Source organism: Sciurus carolinensis, chromosome 2 (assembly GCF_902686445.1).
Source record: "Sciurus carolinensis chromosome 2, mSciCar1.2, whole genome shotgun sequence".
Taxonomy (NCBI): domain Eukaryota; kingdom Metazoa; phylum Chordata; class Mammalia; order Rodentia; family Sciuridae; genus Sciurus; species Sciurus carolinensis.
In genome coordinates this window covers 134,589,034-134,611,039 of record NC_062214.1, presented here as the reverse complement: position 1 = coordinate 134,611,039, position 22,006 = coordinate 134,589,034, and positions in this window count along the sequence as shown.

Here is a 22,006-nt window from a genome sequence, read left to right as displayed (position 1 = left end):
TACTGATACCTTCTTATTCCATAATACTATGAAAACTAAGAATTAAAAATTTAAAAGTAGTTCCAGTCTTACAGAGGTACACTGAAAAATCAGCCTTTAAATTTGAAGACCACTGGGCCATTTGGTGGTAACTTTTAAATGCCTGAACAGAGGAGAATTGATTCTTTTGAATATCTAAAGCTTTTAGTCCTTTTAATCAACAAGCTTATTAAGTTTGTTATTTATAGTGTACTCAGAAGCCCACCATATACTTCCACATGCCCTATTTCATATGATGTCCACAGCAGGTCTGTGAGGTAGATGTGAATTTTTTTTTTTTTTTAGCTGTGAGGAAACTAGAGGAGAGGCTAATATCTCACCTGAGCCTCATGACCTGGAAACAATAGAGGTCAACCTTGAACCCCAGGTCTGCTGGGTTAAACTGTCATGGAGCCTGGGCAGGCTCATGACAGGCACAGTCAACTCCTCATCAGGGAGAAGGCCATGCTTTTCTTTATCCCTTTCAAATTCAGAGCAGCATTAACACCCATCAGAATAATGGGATGAATTCTCAGGAAGGGACACATATATGTGCACATCCCAAGTAGAATGCAGATTCAATACAGGCAGCTGCAGAGTTTCATATAGTTCAACTAAGATTTGCGAATCATTAGTCCTATACTTTATTTGTTCCAATTTTACCCCCTCACAATCAAATGGGGGATGGGATCAGGAGGGAATGAACGAGAGAGAAATGCCAGTAATCATGGTGAGTAACAGTTGTAGGGGTAAAGTGACAGCTCAAGGCTTTATTGTTGTCATAAAAAAGTGGTGCAGTTTTAGAGCTTTAAGATGAGTAAATCTCTGGGGTCTATGTCCACTGTGGTTCTAATAGCATTAGAAAGGGCGAGTTGGTATAAACAATAACAAGATTTATGTTAGTGCAAACTGCTGACTATTGACTCTGATTTTGAAGAGAGGAGAAAAGAGAAAGTGAAACTAGACCAGATTCCTGTTATATCCCTATTTATGGGAAAGTGAGGAACTTGACCAGTTCTAGTAGACATTAACAATGGGAAGACAAGCCACTGATTCTGCGCCTTAAGATTAGAGTCAATAGAAATAAAATGAAAACGAGACAACCAAAAAAATCTGTGATGTGGCTCTTTTGAACTGAAGATTTCTAACAGCAAAGAGGAGCTGATCCAATGGTCAGACTGGGATAACTGTATACACAGAAGAACAAAGATTTTGAAATCCTACTTTGTGAAACAGAACATCTAACCTGAAGGTTTTCACCTGTAGAAAAGAAAACTCAGAACACCCTTTCATTCATAACTTGTCTCTTAGTTGGAAGCACAAGACCAAAATTTATCTCTACTAACTGGATGTGAATTTAATGCATATTAGTATATGAGGGAGGTCATCTACTGTCTTTTTCCCTTTAGTCAATAAAAAGGACCTGTGCCTGATTCTTCTCTTTTCAAATTATTATCAGTGAGAAGAGATACTTTTTTACTCTGAGGAAACTTCCCACTGGCTTTGTGATTATTATCAGGCTACTGCAAACATTTTGGCTTCATCAGTTTATATTAACAACCTCATTAACTTAGCTATGTTTTTTCAGAAACCAAAAAATGTTCTTTATTGTATTCTTTTATATGGAAAGTTCAGCTTCTTAAAAACCACTACATGATTACAAAAACATATAGTAAAGGAGTCTTCAGCCACAGGAGGGAATTTAACCAAAGTACCATTGATCTTAATAAAAGAAAAATCAAGCTTAAAATAGAGAATTGAATACTTAAGCACAAGATCTGCTCCCATAATCTAGGAATTTTATGACCTCCCTAAAGGAAAGAGTATGTGGTCTGTTAAATCTGATCATAAAATATCTCCTTGAGGCCTTAAAATGTAATGTGTCGGATGTTCAATCCATCCAGTATGGGCCAATTGTGAAGCTAAGATATCAGCCACCAGTTCCCAAACAGTCCTTTTGATGTTATTGCCAGTCTACAGCCTTTGGGAAAAGGGTGGAAACTAAAAAGCTGAAAAAATAGCACAATTATTTGGATAGAAATATACTTTCATTATATATTTACTAAATGTATTTATATATCATATCTATATGCCTACTTTTCTATGATACCTGGGAGAACACAGATTAAACTCTTAGGTGGTTACTGACGAAGCATATATTAGTTAAGAAGCAGCATTTACTTTTTGTTTTGCATATTAGTACATTGCATGAATTTTGTAATAATAATTTATTAATGTAGCAAATAAAAATTAAGTCAACATGATTTTTTCTTAAAGAACACCTGGGGTGAAAACTTTTTTAAAAATCTGGTAGTCTTAGACAAGTTCAATGCCGTTAAACCCAGCAATTTTGGGGTGATCTTGTGGCTAAAGCAGAAATCACAATGTTAGAGTGCTATTTTTATATTTACTAGTATGGTTCTGTAAATGAACTAATTCATCTTAATTTTATATTGCCTTTGAGGTGCATTAGAATCAAGTAGTTAGCAATTATTTCTGCCTCAGAAGGAAAAATAATTACCCTAGGTAAGCCACTGATTCATTACTATGAGTTCATCCCCACCAAAGAACATTCTGGTAGACCAATTCTAGGGATGCATGTTGTAAAAAGATACACTCATGCGGGTTGGGATTGGGAGCTCATGCTGGAGAAGTAGAATAATAGCAAGATTGTAGCTTTTGAGTAAGATAATGAGCAATCCTATGCCACTTACAAAGCTGGGACGCTCTGGCAAAGAACCTCTGACGTGTGCAGTCTCACACTGAACAAAGCAGTGTTTAAATACATGAGTCCTGTGAGAACAGAGACCCATACCAGAGGGCACTTTGGCTTATTTGTTTGCAAATATTTTTCTAAATACATAGTAGAAACCAGGGACCTAATGTTGAGGCCCTTACTACAGGGAGGGACAGGATAGGGGTTAAAGGAGGTGGGTGTGCTTAGAATTTCATAAATCAAGTCACTTATAAAAAGGCATATGAAGTAGAAACCAAGTTCATGAAAACCCAGAAACTGATGATTTGCCGAAGAGACACACTCTAAAGCAATTGAACAAGGAGAAAAAGGGCAAGAAAGAGATACTTCATAAAGCCAGGTCTAAACTAATGCTTTTTGCCCTACACCTTCACATTTACACTTAACCTAAAAAGATTAAAATATCATAATAATTCTGAGATTTCTGGCTCTCAAGATTTCCATTATGACACATCAATAAAGCAAGGCAAGGTGACTGAGGAAGAACGGCCGGCTTTCATTTCCTGCTCATTTGAAGGTCACTTTTGGAGATAAAGATTATATTTTTGCAGAACCAGAGGATACATGAACATTTCTAGAAACTTGTAACATCAGATGTTCTGAACGAGCGAAGGAAAATGAATGATCCTATTAAGATACTTCTGACCATAAATCAGAGGTGTTAAGCTCTGACTGGCTAACTTCAGCTTCCCATTTGACTCATTTGAAAATGGAACTGATGTGAATATAGATTGGGGAAAGATGCTCAGTACCATTAGAGGTGGCTCATAAGCTACTGCTCACGAATCTCAGATTGAAATACAATGTGCCTAGCACCCAGGGACAAATATTTGCATCCTTTCATTGTTAAGTGACTTCATACGAATAGTAGAAAAATGGGTGTCATGCTCGTAATACAAAAGAACTGCTTGTGTTAAAACTCACAGGCTCTCAGGGAGGAGTGGTGAGCAATTTAATGACTGACACTTGGAAAGGGTGATCTTGTTTTTAAGCTCACCCCTCTCCTATTTGCAAAAGCATCTATTTCTCGACATGTGCTGGTGTTACAAACCTCCCTCACTAACACTTTTAGTAATATTTGCTTCAACCATTTAATGGAGTAACCTTTCAGCAAGGAGGATATGGATCCTTTTTCTGCCATTTTTCCGAGTTCTTAGTTTATAGGAACTTTCCCCGGGCAAAATGGTGAAGTTCTGCCACTCATGGGCAAGTGGTTTAACCCTTCTGAGTCTCTGCTTTCTCATTTGCAAAATGAAGCTAAAATAATTCTCATCCCACAGAATAACTCTGAGGCATAGAATTGGATTTGTTAAAGTATATAAAATATCTGGCACAAAATAGATGCCAAATGTCATCTACCACCTACTGAAAGGGTGCTATAGGTAAAGATGAACCTTGACAACCAAAACTTCCAAAATCAAGGGATGCAAATGAATATTTTTCATTGCTTAAAGCATTGAATGTATTTACCTTCTTTTTTCTAGGACTCCATACAGTGGTGCATACTAGGTAATTATATTTGCCTTGTAACTATGACTATAAATGGCCTCTATCATTGTGAATAGATCAGCTATTTCAATGCTGAAGGTGGAAAAACATCAAAATAGTTTAAGAAGTGTTGTCAGCAAGCATCTGAGATTGAGGCAGGAGTTAGGGAGATTGGTGAACACCTGAACTGCCTCTCTTTTGTACTAGGTGGAATCACCATGCCCTGCGTGCCACTTATCAACATGACTCAGAGGAGAACATTACAAACAACTGTTTAAGGATTGTGTAAATATCACTTTTAAATATGAACTAGTGACATATACACTTGTATCTGCAAATAACAGAGACATCCAAGCCATGATCTTTAAAAGAAGCAAAATTACCACCTTACCTATTCTGATATAACTCACAGTTAATACAACAGGGAAACTACTCTTCACTAGGACTCCTAAAGCTCAAGAAATAATACCAAGAATTGATAAATGGGATGACATCAAATTAAAAAGCATCTGCACAACAAAAGAAACAAGAATATAAAGAGGGAACCTACAGAATGGAGATAATTTTTGTTAGCTATTCTCTAACAAAGAATTAATATTCAGAATATATAAAGTATTCAACAAAATAACCTCCAAAACCCCTCAGATAACCCAATTCATAAGTGAGCAAATGAACTAAACAAACGCTTCTCTAAAGAAGAAATAAGAACTGGGCAACAAACATATGAAAATGTGTTCAACATCTTTAGTAATTATGGAAATGCAAATCAAAACTACACTGAGATTTTTTATCTCAATCCAGTTGGAATGGCAGCCATCAAGAATACAGTCAGATGCTGGAGTTGCAGCTCAGTAGTAGAGGGCTTGCCTCCCACGTGGCAGGCACTGGGTTCAATCCTCAGCACCACATAAAAATAAAAAGATATTGTGTCCCTCTATGGCTAAAAATTATTTTACAAAAGAATACAATCAATAAAAAATTCTGGAGAGGATGTGGGGGGAAAAGAACACTTTACACTGCTTCTGAAATTATAAATTAATCCAAACACTACAGAAATCAGTATGGAGATCCCTCAAAATACTAGGAATGGAATGACCATATGACCTAGCTATACCACTCCTCAGTATTTATCCTAAAGAATTAAAGTCATCATACTATAGTTCGATGCAATTCAATTCTCAATAGACAAACTATGAGAGGTATCCATCAACAGATGAATGGATAAAGAAAATGTGATATATAAATACAATTGATTTTTATGCAGTCTTAAAGAATAAAATTATGTCATTTCAGAAAAAAGGATGGAACTTGGGAGCATATGTTACATGAAATAAGTCAAACTCAGAAAGTTTTTTCTCATATGTGGTCGCTAAAGAGGAAAAAGTAAAATAAAGTGGTGTTGGGGGAAATCTGATGAAAATAGAAGGGAGACTAGTGAGAAAAGGAATCAAGGGGAGGGACGAGAGGAAGGGAAGGGGAAATACTGAGGGATGACATTGACCAAATTATATTGTCATATCATGTGCATGTGTGAAAATATAACAATAAGTTCCACTATTACATGTAATTGTGCACTGATAAAAATGGAAAAATATAAGAATTTTAAAAAATGAAAAAAATTCAATTCTGGAATTCAAGTATAAAGGCAAATTTATGACTAATTATATATTTTTTAAAAACCTAAGAAAGTCTCTGCTTCCTGGTACCATGTTCTGAGCTGCTTTCCTCTACCATGTCTTTCTGCCTTGATGTTCTGCCTCACCTCAAGCCCAGAGCAAGAGAGTTGGTCATCTATGGACTGAGACCTCTGAAATGTGAGCACAAAATGAACTTTTCCTCCTTAAAAATTACTCTTGTCTGGTCTTTAGATCATAATAGTGAAAAGACTGACACCTGACTAAAACAGAAATTGGGTAGAGAGGTGGGCCATTGCTATGCTGTGGTTCAGAAGCTTTGGGAGCTTTTTGGAATTTGAGAGAGGAATTTTAAAAGTTTACACGAAAGCTTTAAAATGATGTAAGTGGAGTTTAATGGGTGATTCTCCTAGTAGTTCAAAAGACCGGAATCCCAGCCGGGTATGGTGGTGCACACTTGTAATCCCAGCAACTCTGGAGGCTGAGACAGTAGGATCAAGAATTCAAAGTCAGCCTCAGCAAAAGTGAGGCACTAAGCAACTCAGTGAGACCCTGTTTCTAAATAAATGCAAAATAAATACAAATAGGGTGTGGCTCAGTGGTTGAGGGCCCCTGTGTTCAATCCCTGGTACTCCTCCCCCCGCCAAAAAAAGCAAAGCAGAATTCCATAGGACTATGGATAGTAAATACTGGGCTCATGAGGTTTCGGAGGAAGAAGACTCTGCAAATTGGACTAGAGGCCATTCATGTTACATTCTGGCAGAGAAGTGTCTACATTTTTCCCATATCCTGAGAATTTGAGAGACTTAATTTGAAGGTGATATGCTAATTAAGTTGGTGGAAGAAATTTTGAGGCAGCACACCATTCAGGTGGTAGCATGGATATTTCTGGCAGCTTTTAACCAAGTTTATTGTGATAATCAGGAGCAGAAAGCAAAGCAGAAAGATCTGAAAAACTTGGAGTTTGGTCAAAAAAGTGCTAATGAAACTGTGGTTACACAAAGTATGGTTGTTAAAGATATCATTGCCTTTAGATACTAAATACTTTGAAGAGAGACAATAGGAAAGATGACTCAAGTTCATCTCAAGAATTGGCATGACCACACCCATTCAGACTCAAAGGTGTAAAAGTAAGAATTCCTTTGAGAGTGGGAGCACTCTGCTTGCACAGGAGGACCTAGGAAGTTGCTACATCATGCTTACCTGCCCAGGCACTCAGAGGCTCCCTAGAGGCTTGGCTACTGCTTGAAATGGTGGCAGACTTTGGCATCAACCATGGGGTACTGGTTCTGTAGGAATGCAGGATGCTGGAGTTAGGGTGTCATGGATGCTTCTACTAGGATTTCAAAGGAAGACCTGGGAGACCAGGCAAAGTGTAGCAGGGTCAGAGTTCCTGTGGGTTGCCCCTGAGAGAGCTAAATGTGAAGAAGTGAGAAGGAAGCTGAAGCTCCAATGGAGACCCCTGAGGTTAAGTGATACCAGTACCATGGACATCTGCCAAGGAAACCTGTAGGAACTGAGCAGAAACAAGTCAAGAAGAAGCCACATGGGCCACAACCAGCAAGGTCATAGGAGCAGAACTACTCAAACTCTTTGGAGAGAACATTACAATGCCATGTGCCCCAGGGAGCTATAGGATTTGTTGGTCCAGATGACTTTCAGTCTTGTTTTGATCCCATCCCTTCTTTCTGTGCCCCTATCTCTCTCTTGTGGAATGGAATGTTTGTTCTGTGCCTTAATATATTGAATACATATAACTTACTTTTGATTTTTATAGGGGAAAATATCTAAGGATTTGTCTTGAATCTCAGAGGAACTTTGGTCTTAGACTTTTGGGTAATGCTGGAACTGTTAAGAGACTATGGGGACTCTTGAAAATTGATATATGTATTTTGCATTGTGAAATAGGCATGAGTTTTGGGGGGCCAGGGCCAGAATGTTATGGTTTAGATACAAGATGTCCCCATATGTGAGACAATGCCAGAAAGTTCAGGGGTGAAATGATTGGTTTAACCTAATCGGTACATTGACCTACTGATAAAGATTAACTTGGTGGTAACTGAAGGCAGGTAGGATGTGACTGAAAGAGGTGGATCACTGGGGTATACCTTTGGAGTTTATTTTTTGTCCTGGTAAATGGAGTGCTCTCCTCCCCATCTCTCTCCTTCCTTGTTGCCATGTCCTGAGCTGCTTTCCTCCATCGACTGTGATGTTCTGTCTTGTCTTGGGCCCAGAGTGATGGAGTTTGCTGACTATAGACTGAGACCTCTGAAAAAGTGAGCACCAAATAAACGTTTCCTCCAACAAAGTTCCCAAACCAAACACACACACACACACACACACACACACACACACACACACACACACAAACAACTAAGAAAAAAGAGATTCAACCTATAATGTAGGCAGTTTCTTAAACTGCAAGTTGTTGAGAAATAAAACTAAATATTTTTCCATACTTAAATTTTGAATTATAAAGTATGGTCCTTTAATGCAAATACACATTAAAGAAAAAAGAAAGATACTGAAGTATAATTCTATAGCTTTTAATAATGAATTTTTGACAAGTCTATAAATTCTAAAAGAAACATTTCAGATTAAGCAGGACCTCACTGAAAACCCACAGTGAGTATGAACTGAGTTTTTTTTTTTTTTTTAGTAAATAAATGATCAAAACGTCATGTTATAGTGTCTAGAATCTCTGTTTCTATCTCCCAAGAAATTCCTTGAGAGGATACTCTAATTGTGTCTTGACATGTTTTTTGGTGCTTGTAAGGATGACTTTTGCACTTTAGTACAAATATTGTAGTTTGTAAGGCTTTGAAAGTTATTTGTTTCTTTGTTCAGGGGCATCCCAAGATTTTCTTTCTCTCTTTTCACAAGACTAGGCTTTCTTCATTCAAGTTGGAAAATTAAATGAACATAATTATCAATTATTTCTCAGAAATTCTGAAACGTTCACTAATGTAACTTGGTGTCGGTGTTAAAAATCATAAAATATTTTAAAGCTAGTTTTTCTAACTTACCATGTATGAAAGTGTTTTCAGGGTTTTCCAAAGTTTATTAAATAAATGGAAGAAGAGAATACCATTTTTTGTCTTTATCATGTAGTAGATCATTGATCACATACTTCAAGTGCAACATTTACAGTTTCCCACGTCCATCCATTTGCTCATTTAAGTGTTCATTCCACAATGTTCTCTACCCTCATGGGCTTTAGGGAAAAAGTCATACAAGAAAAATAATTATGAACCATTATAAGTTTTCTTTAAAAAATTGATTGAGAGCTATAAAAGCACAGAACGAGGTGTCTGATCTAGTTTGATGGTTCAAGAAAGAGTTCCCCAAGGTGAAGATTGAACACTATTGGTCAGTCAGATGATGGAAAAGACTGAAACACAATGCTGCCTTATCAACTTAGTTTAAAGATTGTGAAGAATCATTCTATTTGAAGTGAGTGGAAAGAAGTCTAGTGTAGTTGGAGACTTTGGAGCAATATTTTCCAATCCTGGTGGAATTCGGGAAACTTTAAAAGAATCCAGGGGCCTGAGACCCATCCCCAGAGATTCAGATATACTCTTTATTGGATGGTTCAAGAGTCTGGAATTTTTTGAAAGTTCCTTAGGTAATTGTAATGTGTAGCGAAAATTCAGAATTATTATGGTAGAGTTAGGGTGATATGGCAGAAGAGTGTGGCAGAGGGAAGCAGCTCACATGATGATCAGAAAGCAGAGAAAGACTAACCTCAGCTAACCAAATACCCCAAAGGCACACCCCCATTGACCCCCTCTTCCAGCCACACTGAACCCACCTTCAGTTGACACTCAGTTAATCCCTATTAGGGGATTAATTCACTGATTGGGTTAAGGCTCTCATAACACAATCATTTCACCTCTGAATGGTCCTGCATTGTTTCACACGTGAGCTTTTGGGGGACACATCACATCCAAACCATAACAGGTGCCTCAGGGGCCCACGTGCCCCCAGTCTTGGCCCCTAGCCAGTAACACTGTTGGGAAGTTGTGGCACTTTAAGAGGCGGAGACTACGGGAAGGGGTTTTTGTGATTGGGGCAGGTCCTTGATGGGGATGTTGGTATCCTCGCTTCTTCTTTCTCTGTGTCGTGTTCAGGCCGTGAAGTGAATGGTTTTACACATGCTACTGCCATGGTGTGCTGCCTTGCCATACATCCTTTCAGTTCTATGATTTTTTTTGTTGTTCCTGTGTTTTAAGTTCCCTTATTAAACTACTCATGTTTATATTATTAAATATCCCCATTTATTACTGATAATATTCCTGTTCTGAAATCAAGTTCTTCAGTATCAATAAATATTCCAAATTTCTTGTTTAGTTTTGTTCATATTATTTTCCTCTTTACTTTTAATCTTTTCCTCAACATTTGAAGTGACTTTCTTGTAGATTCCAATTAGTTTAGTCTTGCTTTATCATCCAGTGTGAAAATTAATGCATTTTAATTTCTCATTTAGACCATTTACATTTAATGATTATTGGTATTGTGGTTTTAAATGTTCATCTTGCTACTTATTTTCTACTTGTCTCATCTCATCTCCTGGCATCTGTCTATCTTCTTGTAGGCCTTAGGCCTCTGAAAGCCTACAACAATAACTTTACTTTGTGATTTGTTTGTTTGTTTTTCTGTTTTTGGTCCATGAAGGTACTTATTTGCATATTGTAAGGTTGTATCAGTCAATGTGTTCAGCTATACTTAAATTTTTTATCTTTTAATATTTTATGTTTCATTGTTATATATTTGCAGCTTGTGATAAACTGCAAAGTGTTACATCAGAGTAGCAACTCAGCAGGAAGTACTCCAATTTTATTTGTGTGGAGAATGATTAGAAGGGAGAAAAGACAACTCAAGAGAGGGCAGAAGAGCAAAAAGAAGACAATTGCTATAGTCAAACTAAGAGGTGATAATGGTTTGGAGCAGGGGGGTGTTCTAGATATTTGTTGTGGCTTAACAACTTTGTTACATGTAGTGAGAAAAAGAACCATTTTATTTTGTTCAAGTCAGAGCTTTGAACAGGGCAAAGCGTGCAGCACATTTCTGCTGCACAATGTCTAGGGCCTCATTCAAGAAGACTCACTGGCTGGGGTGGTGGAATGGCTGGGGGTGAAAGGAATTTAGAGCTCTCCCTCCTTCACATGCCCAATGCCTGACCTGAGGTGATTCAAAAGGCTGGCTCAGCTGGGGCTGTCCTCTGGACTGACACATAACTGCATGTGGCTTGGTGTCCTCACAGCACAACAGCCTCAGTAGCTTTGTGTTGTTCACATGGCCACTTGAGGCGCCAAGTACAAGTGTTCTGTGACCAAGGCAGAGCTGCATTGGCTCTGATGACCCAGCTTCTGAGTTTTGTTTTCTGAAGCAGTTACAAGCCCCCTCAGATTCAGGGGAGGGGATAAACTCCCCTCAACAGGATAATACTATTTACAGTCGTGCATATGTAACTACATGACGTATTTGTGTTCCCAGTGGTTGAACTAAAATGTCTATTGACTGCCAAAATATTTTAGGTTGATGAATTGCTCTGTATTAAAAAGTAATATAATTTGAAATTTTGATGGGAAAGCAGATCCAGATATTCAAATTTGCAAGGAGGACAATTTCTCATTGAAATATATAAAGAAGTTTTTACAAATTCCAAAATACAGTGTTTTTTTCTTGAACAGAGGTACCACAATAAAGCATATAAAACACACTTGGAAAATATACAACTTGTCTACTTTGTATTCATTAGAAAATGTGCTCTGTGCCTGGTCCAGAGTTGAGTTTGCACACTCAAGGTTTGCTGATATTAATTCCCACTCACAGGGATCTTGGAGACTGGTAGGGAAGATCAGCATGCAAAACATCAACATCCTGAAGGAGGGCTGCTCTAAGGAGATACATGCTATGTGCTGTGCAGGTTAAGACTCTTACAGACTACAAAGGGACCCTCCATCATGTCTGACAGGATGAGCAGTTTGGCCCAGAAACCAGCAGGAGCCTTGGTGCTATAGGCAAGGGAAGAGGTGTAGGTGCAAAGGGAAAGGTTAGAAAGGTGTGTGAGAGAGAGGCACATTCGGAGAATTCCAGGGCATTCTTTCTGCATAAAGTCAGATTAGACAGCTTTTCCAGGCTATTGAAGTAAGAGCAAATCATTCCTGACAGATTTTGGTATTCTTCTGGCACATTATTCTGAAGACATCAAGGAGGCAACTCCTAACTCTTGTCCTAAATAGTTAAAGATTGGAAGGAATCAGACCCTGCAAGTTACTTTGGAGAAGGGTTTAAAACCACCTTACAGAATATTTTTTTTGGTACTAAATGTTGGAATTAAAAAAAAAAAAAAAACTTTCACATGAGAGTATCAGATCTACATTTACTATTGTCTACCATGCTATTTACCAAAAGTAATTCTAGATAAAAGGCTGAACTTATGCTTAGTAACAATCACACATTGCTATAGCTCAGTCGAGTGACTACAAGCTTTAATTTAAATTTTGAAGAAGAAACTAATGTAAGTTGGGTTTCTTTAACATCTGCATGTAAGTCAAATTTACATATATTAATAATATATAAACAATGCTAGGAAAATTTCAAGAAACATGTATTCGAGGTCTCTTCTTTTAGGAATGACCAGAAAAGTAAATTATGCTGGAGGTACACACAAATAACTTGGTGCTTTCAGGAAATATCATTTTTATTCATTAGAAGAGTGGCTATGAAGACCTTAGTCTCACAAATAATCCTAAATTCCAAAGGGAAATTTCCTTTTTACTCCGTGTCTTACCCCATTTGGGCTGCTGTTATGGTTTGGATGTGAGGTGTCCCCCAAAAGTTCACATGTAACACAATGTTAGAAGGGTCAGAGGAGAAATGATTGGGTTCTGAGAGTCTTAACCTAATCAGTGAATTAATCTCTGGTGGAATTAACTGAGGTGTGACTAGAGGAAGGTATGGTGTGGCTGAAGGTGGGAATCAGGGTGTGGCTTTGGGGTATATATATTTCAAGTGGAGTCTCTTTCTCTCTCTGCTTCCTGATCACCATGATGTGAGCTGATTCCCTCCACCACCCTCTCCTACCATGATGTTCTGCTTCACCTTGAGCCCCAAGGAATGGAGCAGACCGTTTATGGACTAAGACCTCTGAAACCGTGAGTCCTCAAATAAACCTTTCCTCCTTTACAGTTGTGCTGGTCCAGTCATTTAGTCATAGCAGCAAAATAGCTGACTAAACCAGTTGCTAAAATAAAATACCAGAAACTGAGAAGGTTATAAGCAATAAAAATATATTTCTCACAGTTCTGGAGGCTGGGCAATCCAGGCTCAAGGTACCAGTAGCCTCAGTGGCTGGCAAGTTTTCTGGTTCCCTGAAGGCTAAGTCCTGCTGAAGAACTCCCACAAGCCTCTTTCATAAAGGTACTAATCCCCTTCTGGAGGGCTTTGCCTTCAGGACTTAATGACTCGGCAAAGGCCCCCCTTTCCCCTCCCCCCGTAATGCTATCGCATTGGCAACTAGGATTTTAACATATAGATTTTGGGGGGAGACAAAAACGCAGACCATAGCACTTGGTGTTTTCTTCAAAAAAAAACAACTATGACAATTTGATCCAGATTTGATTAATACTTTTCTTCTCATCAGCGAAAAAAGAAAGATGATGATCTGAATTTTTCTGTAAGTCAGATTCCATTTTCTGAAGTTGAGGCTGCACGGCTTCCTGAGAGAAACATCCTTTTCCACACTGAACATTCATCACTGTCATGTTGCGCGGTCATCACTTTGAGTTTCAGTAAAGTTTCAGAAATCTCCCTTTTTTCTATCCAAGCAGCATAAATAACATGGATGGTGTTTCCACTGTGAAAATGACCTGATTGTAATGATGCTAATTTCCCCCTACAGGTCTCCTGACTGCCTCTCAGGAAATGCCACCCAAAGACGTTCATGACAACATCCAGGAGCAGAAGAGACTGGAGGGAGGTTTCCAGTATCGCTTTGGTGGCCTGCCTGGCAGCTGAATGCAGCAAAGGTGGTGTTGGAACAGTGGAAGTTGAGGGATTTCTTCAGTGTCTATGCTAAACAATAGTTTCAAAGCATCCAAAATTTCCGAAATTCACCTCCAAGTTAGCATTTTGAGATGAGTGAGACTTACATCCTCTGGAAGACTGTTTTTGAGCTTGTTGATGATGAGCTCTATCCTATATGGTAGTAGGTTCAGAGTTGATGCTACCGGGCACCATGCCTATAATTTGCTCTTTTAAGATCCTGTCACATTCCAGATGTAAGGGTGTTACAGTCATTGTGCACAACAGTAGCTATATTGTTATGAATCTAGCACCCGATCATTGTCTGGGTCGAGTCCCCTGTTCAGGTGTTAGTTTCCCTCTAGAAACTTCAAATTATTTTAAATAAAATCTCTAGAAAGAAACAGAAAGATGGGGCCCAATCTCTTCTTTATTTGCTGTTTTAAGTTCTTAATGAAGAATGAGCATTTCCAGGAAAAGAATGCTAGGAATTACAAATATGAGGCTCCCAGATTAAAATCTAAGAAGTGTGATCTTAGGCAGATGGTAAGCAGGGACAGGTGGGATTGCTGAGGGTAAAGTGAGCTCATTGGAGAGTGAAAATGAGAACTTAAAACAGAAAGCAAGAAAACCGTGACACTTGCTTCAAAAGTTGTCAGGTGATTTGTTTCAGGTAGCAAGGGGACGCCTAAGGCAGGTGGATATATATAGGCTTTGAATCAGATTGATTTAGTCTGGTTTTATCATGAGGAGCTAATTTGCAAAGTTCATCAAGTGGTGCTAATTAATAGAACAATCAATCCTGGACTAGTTCGAGTTGATCCTTGAAACCTTTGGAAGGCAACCTCCAAGATGACCCCCTACGATCCTGGCCTCCTCGGAGTCATGTCTTTGCAGTCTCCTCCCCCGTCTAATCACACCTGGTCTGTGACCAATGGCAGAGGTGACCACCTAGGCAACTTCCTAGGTGAGGTCATAAAGGGCAACGACGTTTCCACCTTGTTCTTAGATCATTCTTTCTAGAATCAGCTGGGAGGGTGTCATGAAGACAGTGGAGCGCCTCTGTGGAGAGACCCATGTGAGGAGAAACTGGGGCCTCCCTCCAGTAGCCAGCACCCACTGTCAGCCACATGAGTCATCCCCCATCAGAAGTGGGTCCTCCAGTCTCAGCAAAGTCTTCAGATGACAGCAACTCATTAGAAACCCTGAGACACAATTACCAGGACACCAAATGGATCCTGAATTCTCGATTCACCAAAACAATAAATAAGTGTTATGGTTGCTTTAAGACATTAAGGTTTATAGTATTTTGTTACAGAACAGTAGTTGCTAGGTTTCATTTCCCTACTTTCCATCTGATTTCTACGGGTTTCTAGATGCTTCAAAGACACCTAAACTTGGAAGCTAAGCCCCACTGAGGGCGTGTCTCTGTGTGGACAGTGAGTTGCTCAAGAAGTCTCTTCCTTGACTCCCTTTTCAGCCTCCCCAGCGGGTAGGTGGGCCATCTGATTGCAATTCAGGCCAATGGAAATGTAGAAGGTGGTGTGACTTCAAATGTGGCCCTTGAAACCTCTCAAATGTGCCCTCCCACATTCTTGTCCATTTCTGCCTGAATGTAGCCTCTAAAGCTCTGTGTTGAAGATGACATTTCCACTGGGCCTATGTCTCTGAAAGATGTGTGGAGCAATGGGAACTGTCATGGAAGCAAGAAATGAAGGTTCAGGAGTCACTAAGTTTTGGGGTTCATTTGTCAAATAAGCCAAGCTAATTCTAATCTAGTCAGTGCAGCCCATATTCTAGATTCTTTCTGGAATCTTTATCAAATCTTTTTCCCATAAAATTTTCCTTTCCTGGGTTGGAGTGTAGCTCAGTGGTGTAACTTGCCTAGCATGAACAAAACCCTAGGTTCATTCCAGTACTAAAACAATAACAAAACAACCCCACCAAAAAACCTCCCAAATCTTTCCTAAATATATCTACTATTTCTTTGAAGATAAGTTTTTCCATAAACCTAAGCAAATCTAATGTGCTCAGCAGGTGGGCTTGGATTAAGGTTTGAACCCTATAAAATAGTATATTGCAATTTAACAAGATCTGGTGGCAGATAGCCAATGCCAAAGAATTTCAGGCACTTCAGCAAGCCCCTGAGATAGATGTTAGGGGACACAGTGAATTTGAGTGACTAATCACAGCACCCAGGAAATTTCCTGCTCTTGTAGGATGCTGGAACTGTGAGAAATAGAAAGTCTGCTGATCCATTTTCAGAATACAGTATTTGGTCTTAAATGTAAAATTTGAGTATAAGAAAGGCAGCTGGAGGCGAGAGCAGACTGGAAAGTTACAAGCAGTTAACACTGGGGTGTCAAAATTCACAGCCCCTTGCCAAACAGGTGGGAGGGAGATGAGAGGGAGGAACCCAGACCAACTACATACTTGCCAAAAAGCACTCAATCCCAAGGGGCCTTCCTGCCACAACAGAACAAAGGGGTGGGAACAAATAAAGTTCTATTTCTTTAAATAACCATAGGAGAAAGTAAAACCTAGGCGGATGTTGGGGGAGATTGTGTAACTCAGTACTCAGCCAAAGAGGAACCACGGAGGGACCTTGCATCTAGGAGACAGAATGCCGACTGTAAACATTCTGTGTGCGCTTGCTCCCCAGACATCCCATCTTGCAAGGCTGTCAGGAAACCTTTGCTTTTAGCTACGCCTGGTGTCTCTTAATCCACTCTTTGGGTTTGGACAGGTGAACATGTTTCTCACAGTACTTAATTGTAATCTGGCTGACCCCAGAAAGAAGAGATTTGTCTGTAAGCTTGATGTGACCCCACACCCTTGAGGTTCGCACCTTCAGAGCAGGCTCTTTAGTCTTGTTTCTCATTTACAGTTATTTATGACTGAGATTTGTATCCTCAAATGTTTTCCATGTCCCTTAGACACCAGCAAGAGAGGAGGCCAAGTATAGTGATCTGAGGCTTTGTCACATACTAAGATATTGAGGGAAGTCTCTGTAGTTCTTGAAGAATGGCATCTTAGATTTCGTGTGTTTGTGTTTAGCTGTTGCACACTAAATACACTATACACATATGTATGCATGCATGTGTGTGTGTATATATATATATATGTATGCGTATATATCTATATCTATATGTATCTTTTTTAATGGACAGAAATAAAAGAGGAAGGCAAAAATAAAACTTGCACACAGTGTTGGTCACCCCTGAAAGGAGTGACTGGAGAGTATGTCACACTCCCGCTTATTAACTTCTGCAAGTGGCAATAGAGCAGAGTAAGACCATCTTTATGTAAATCATAATATGAAAATATTTCTCCTGTAATGGTGTCTTAGGCTGCATCCCCCTGAGTAGGGTCTGGGGCAAAGATTCTATGTGCAATTCCTTTCTCAAGAAGTGCAGACCCTAGGAAGCAGAGACAAGGAACAGTGGCAGAATAAAACAGAAGCAGGATAAAGGGGAGAGGCCTTGATCCAGGGGTTCCATCACCCATTGGTCAAAGATTTTCCCCACAAGGTGGTGTTAACGCCTTTGAATTCCCCGGTGGTGGGAGGGTAAGTGGGACAGGGCACTATAGATTCATTTGTGTTTTCCATAATGTATGTAAATGGAATAAAAAAAATATATATATGTATATATATATATTTTTTGTACTGGGAATTGAACCCCAGATTCCCTTTACCATTGAACTACATTCCCAGGCCTTTTAATTTTTAAAAATTTTGAAATTTTGAGACAGGTTCCCTTTAAGGTGCTGAGACTGGTCTCCAATTTGTGATCCTCCTGCCTGAGCCTCCCAAGTCACAGAGATTACAGGAAAGCACCAAGACTCCCTTGTGGCAGTATATACTTTCTTGTTTGCTTCTCCATCTGTCCCCCAACTAAGCATAATGATTTTAAGTGCCCTGTGTTGTTGTGTGTATCAGTATTGTCATGGAGACCACTGAGGTAGCTGCCAATAAGTCCTGCCCTTTTCTAAACCCCCCAGGATGGGTGGGACCTGTGACTTGCCTCTCACCAATAGAATGTGGCAAAGGTGGTGGGGTGCCAGACTGCTACTTATTTTATTTTTTGCTTTGCTATTGGATTCACCTAGAATTTATTTTGAATTATGATGTGAAATGAGGTTCTAAAATTTAAAATAGCTTGTAAGTAATCCCAACAAATGTGATTTCATCTCCTTACATTTTATGGTACCAGTTTTATCATATATTAATTTCTTATATCTAGAACAGATTCTGGAAGTGTTAGGTCTAAAACTGAAGAACAATGAAAGAAAAAAATCACAAAGCACATATAATGAGAAAAATTAAAAGATAAAAAGAAATTAATGGTGAAGGTTTGGGGTCATGGAAATGGAGAAAAGTTTGGTTTACTGATTATAAACTTCTTACAGTAGCCTATGTAAAGAAATTAAAAAAAAGAGAGAGAGAGATTGAAGAAGACACAAATAAATGGAAAGATGCCTTGTGCTCACAGATTAGAATAGTTAAATCGCTAAAATGCAAATTATGCAAAGCAATCTGCAGATTCAATGCAATCTCTAAAAAATATTCTAATAGTATTCCTCACAGAAATAGCAAAAACAATCTAACATTCACGTGGAACCACAAAAGACTCCAAGTAGCCAAAGAAAACTTGGGGAAAAAAGAAAAAGACTGGAGTCGTCACACTATCTGATTTCAAAAAATACCTTACAAAATACCTTGGGTAGTTGAAACAGCATGTATGGTTCTGGCATAAGGACAGACACACAGACCAGTGGAACAGAGTGGAGAGCGCAGAAATAAAACTGCACGTTCCTGGTTGACTGATCTTCAACAAATGCCAAGACAAACAACGGGGAAAGGACAGTCTCTTCAGTAAGTGTTGCTGGGAAATCTGGTTATGCAAAGGAAGAAAAAAATTGGACTCATTCCTCACCACAGCTAACAATCAGCTTAAAATGGATTAACGCTTAAACATAAGACTGGAAACTGTAAAACTACTAGAAGAAAACATAGGGAGAAAGCTTCTTGCATTGGTCTAAGCTATTATTTTTTGTATATGATCCCCAAATTACAGGTGACTAAAGAAAAATAGACATGGGATTGCAGCACACTAAGGAGCATCTTCAAAGCAAAGGAAACAATCAACAGAGAGAAGAGACAACCTACAGGAGAGGAGAAAGTATTTTGAAGCCATACATTTGATAAGGAGCCAATATCCAAAATATATTTATTAAAAAAAAATTCTTCAACTCATTAGCAAGAAAACAAATGACTGATTTAAAAGTAGGCAAAGCGTGTGTATAAACATTTCTTGAAAGAAGCTATACAAATGATCAACATATATGAAACATATATGAAAAAACACTCAATGACAAATAGCAGATTTTGTCTGAATGTGAAGTCCCAAACTAAAATTTAATGTATCTCTCCCATTGCCTCCAGCAACAGAACCCTGCTTTATTACCACTAGTATCTTAATCAAAACTGGCTTTCTCTTCTATTTAAAGGTTCCCGTGTTCTTTCTTTGGGATGCTTCTCCCTGAGGGTAAGATTCTTGTCTGTCTTGTTCAATAAACTGACCCCCAAACCCTGAAAAGTACCTGGCACATCATGAGTGTCCAATAAGCGTTTGCTGAGTATATGGGCAGGTGGATGGATGGATGGATGGATACTGCTGTGGCAAGGGCAGGAAATGATGGTGGCTTGAACTTTTGCCAAACAAATGGTAGAAGTAAGATTTTTTTTTTTTTCATATAGAATCACTAGGACTTAGCAAAAGGACTGAATATGAGACATGAAGGAACATTATTAACCACATTGATTCCAAGAATTCTGGCTGGAGAAACCTGTGTATCTTCACAAGTATTTAGTGTTTAGCATCCAGCCTAACACATAGTGGGTGTCCCGCCAATGGTTGTTAAATCAGTGATTAATCTTTTTTTTTCTTTTTTTTTTAACCTTTATCGAGTAGTTACTTTATTTTTTCTTTCTTTTCTTTTTTTTTTAATCATAAACAAATGGGATACATGTTGTTTCTCTATTTGACATGGAGTCAAGGCATACCATTTGTGTAATCATAAATTTACATAGGGTAATGTTGTTTGATTCATTCTATTATTTTTTCCCTTCCCCCCCACCCCTCCCACCCCTCTTTTCTCTCTATACAGTCCTTCCTTCCTCCATTCTTACCACCCTCCTTATCTCTAACCCTAAACCTAACCCTAACCCTAACGCTAACCCCTCCCCACCCCCCATTATACGTCCTCATCCGCTTATCAGCGAGATCATTCGTCCTTTAGTTTTTTGAGATTGGCTTATCTCACTTAGCATGATATTCTCCAATTTCATCCATTTGCCTGCAAATGCCATAATTTTATCATTCTTCATGGTGGAGTAATATTCCATTGTATATATATGCCACAGTTTCTTTATCCATTCATCAACTGAAGGCCATCTAGGTTGGTTCCACAATCTGGCTATGGTGAATTGAGCAGCAGTGAATATTGATGTGGCTGTATCTCTGTAGTATGCTGATTTTAAGTCCTTTGGGTGTAGGCCAAGGAGTGGGATAGCTGGGTCAAATGGTGGTTCCATTCCAAGCTTTCTGAGGAATCTCCATACTGCTCTCCAGAGTGGCTGCACTAATTTGCAACTCCACCAGCAAGGTATGAGTGTACCTTTTTCCCCACATCCTTACCAACTACTATTGTTGCTTGTGTTCTTGATAATCACCATTCTAATTGGGGCAAGATGAAATCTTAGGGTAGTTTTGATTTGCATTTCTCTTATTACTAGAGATGTTAAACATTTTTTCATATATCTGTTGATTGCTTGTAGATCTTCTCCTGTGAAGTGTCTGTTCATTTCCTTAGCCCATTTGTTGATTGGATTATTTGTATTCTTGGTGTAGAGTTTTTGAGTTCTTTATATATTCTGGAAATTAGCACTCTATCTGAAGTATGAGTGGCAAAGATATTCTCCCACTCTGTAGGCTCTCTCTTCACATTACTGATAGTTTCCTTTGCTGAGAGAAAGCTTTTTAGTTTGAATCTATCCCAGTTGTTGATTCTTGCTTTTATTTCTTGTGCTATGGGAGTCCTGTTAAGGAAGTCTGATCCTAAGCCAACAAGTTGAAGATTTGGCCCTACTTTTTCTTCTATAAGATGCAAGGTCTCTGATTCCGAGGTCCTTGATCCATTTTGAGTTGAGTTTTGTGAAGGGTGAGAGATAGGGGTTTAATTTCATTCTGTTGCATATGGTTTTCCAGTTTTCCCAGCACCATTTGTTGAAGAGGCTATCTTTTTCTCCATTGCATATTTTTGGCTCCTTTGTCTAGTATGAGAAAATTGTATTTATTTGGGTTTGTGTCCATGTCCTCTATTCTGTACCATTGATCTCCCTGTCTATTTTGGTGCCAATACCATGCCGTTTTTGTTACTATTGCTTTGTAATAGAGTTGAAGATCTGGTATTGCAATACCCCCTGCTTCGCTCTTTCTACTGAGAATTGCTTTAGCTATTCTGGGTTTTTTATTCTTCCAGATGAATTTCATAATTGCTTGCTCTATTTCTGTAAGGTACATCATTGGGATTTTAATTGGAATTGCATTGAATCTGTATAGCACTTTAGGTAGTATGGCCATTTTGACAATATTAACTCTGCCTATCCAGGAACATGGGAGATCTTTCCATCTTCTAAGGTTTTCTTTAATTTCTTTCTTTAGTGTTCTATAGTTCTCATTGTAGAGGTCTTTCACCTTTTTTGTGAGATTGATTCCCAAGTATTTTATTTTTTTTGATGCTATTGTGAATGGGGTAGTTTTCCTAATTTCTCTTTCTGAAGATTCATCACTTATGTATAAAAATGCATTGGATTTATGAGCATTGATCTTGTAACCTGCTACTTTACTGAATTCGCTTATGAGTTCTAACCTTTTTCTGGTGGAATTTCCAGGTTCCTCTAAATATATAATCATGTCATCAGCGAACAGGGATAGTTTGAGTTCTTCTTTTCCAATTTGTATCCCTTTAATTTCTTTGGTTTGTCCAATTGCTCTGGCTAGAGTCTCAAGGACGATGT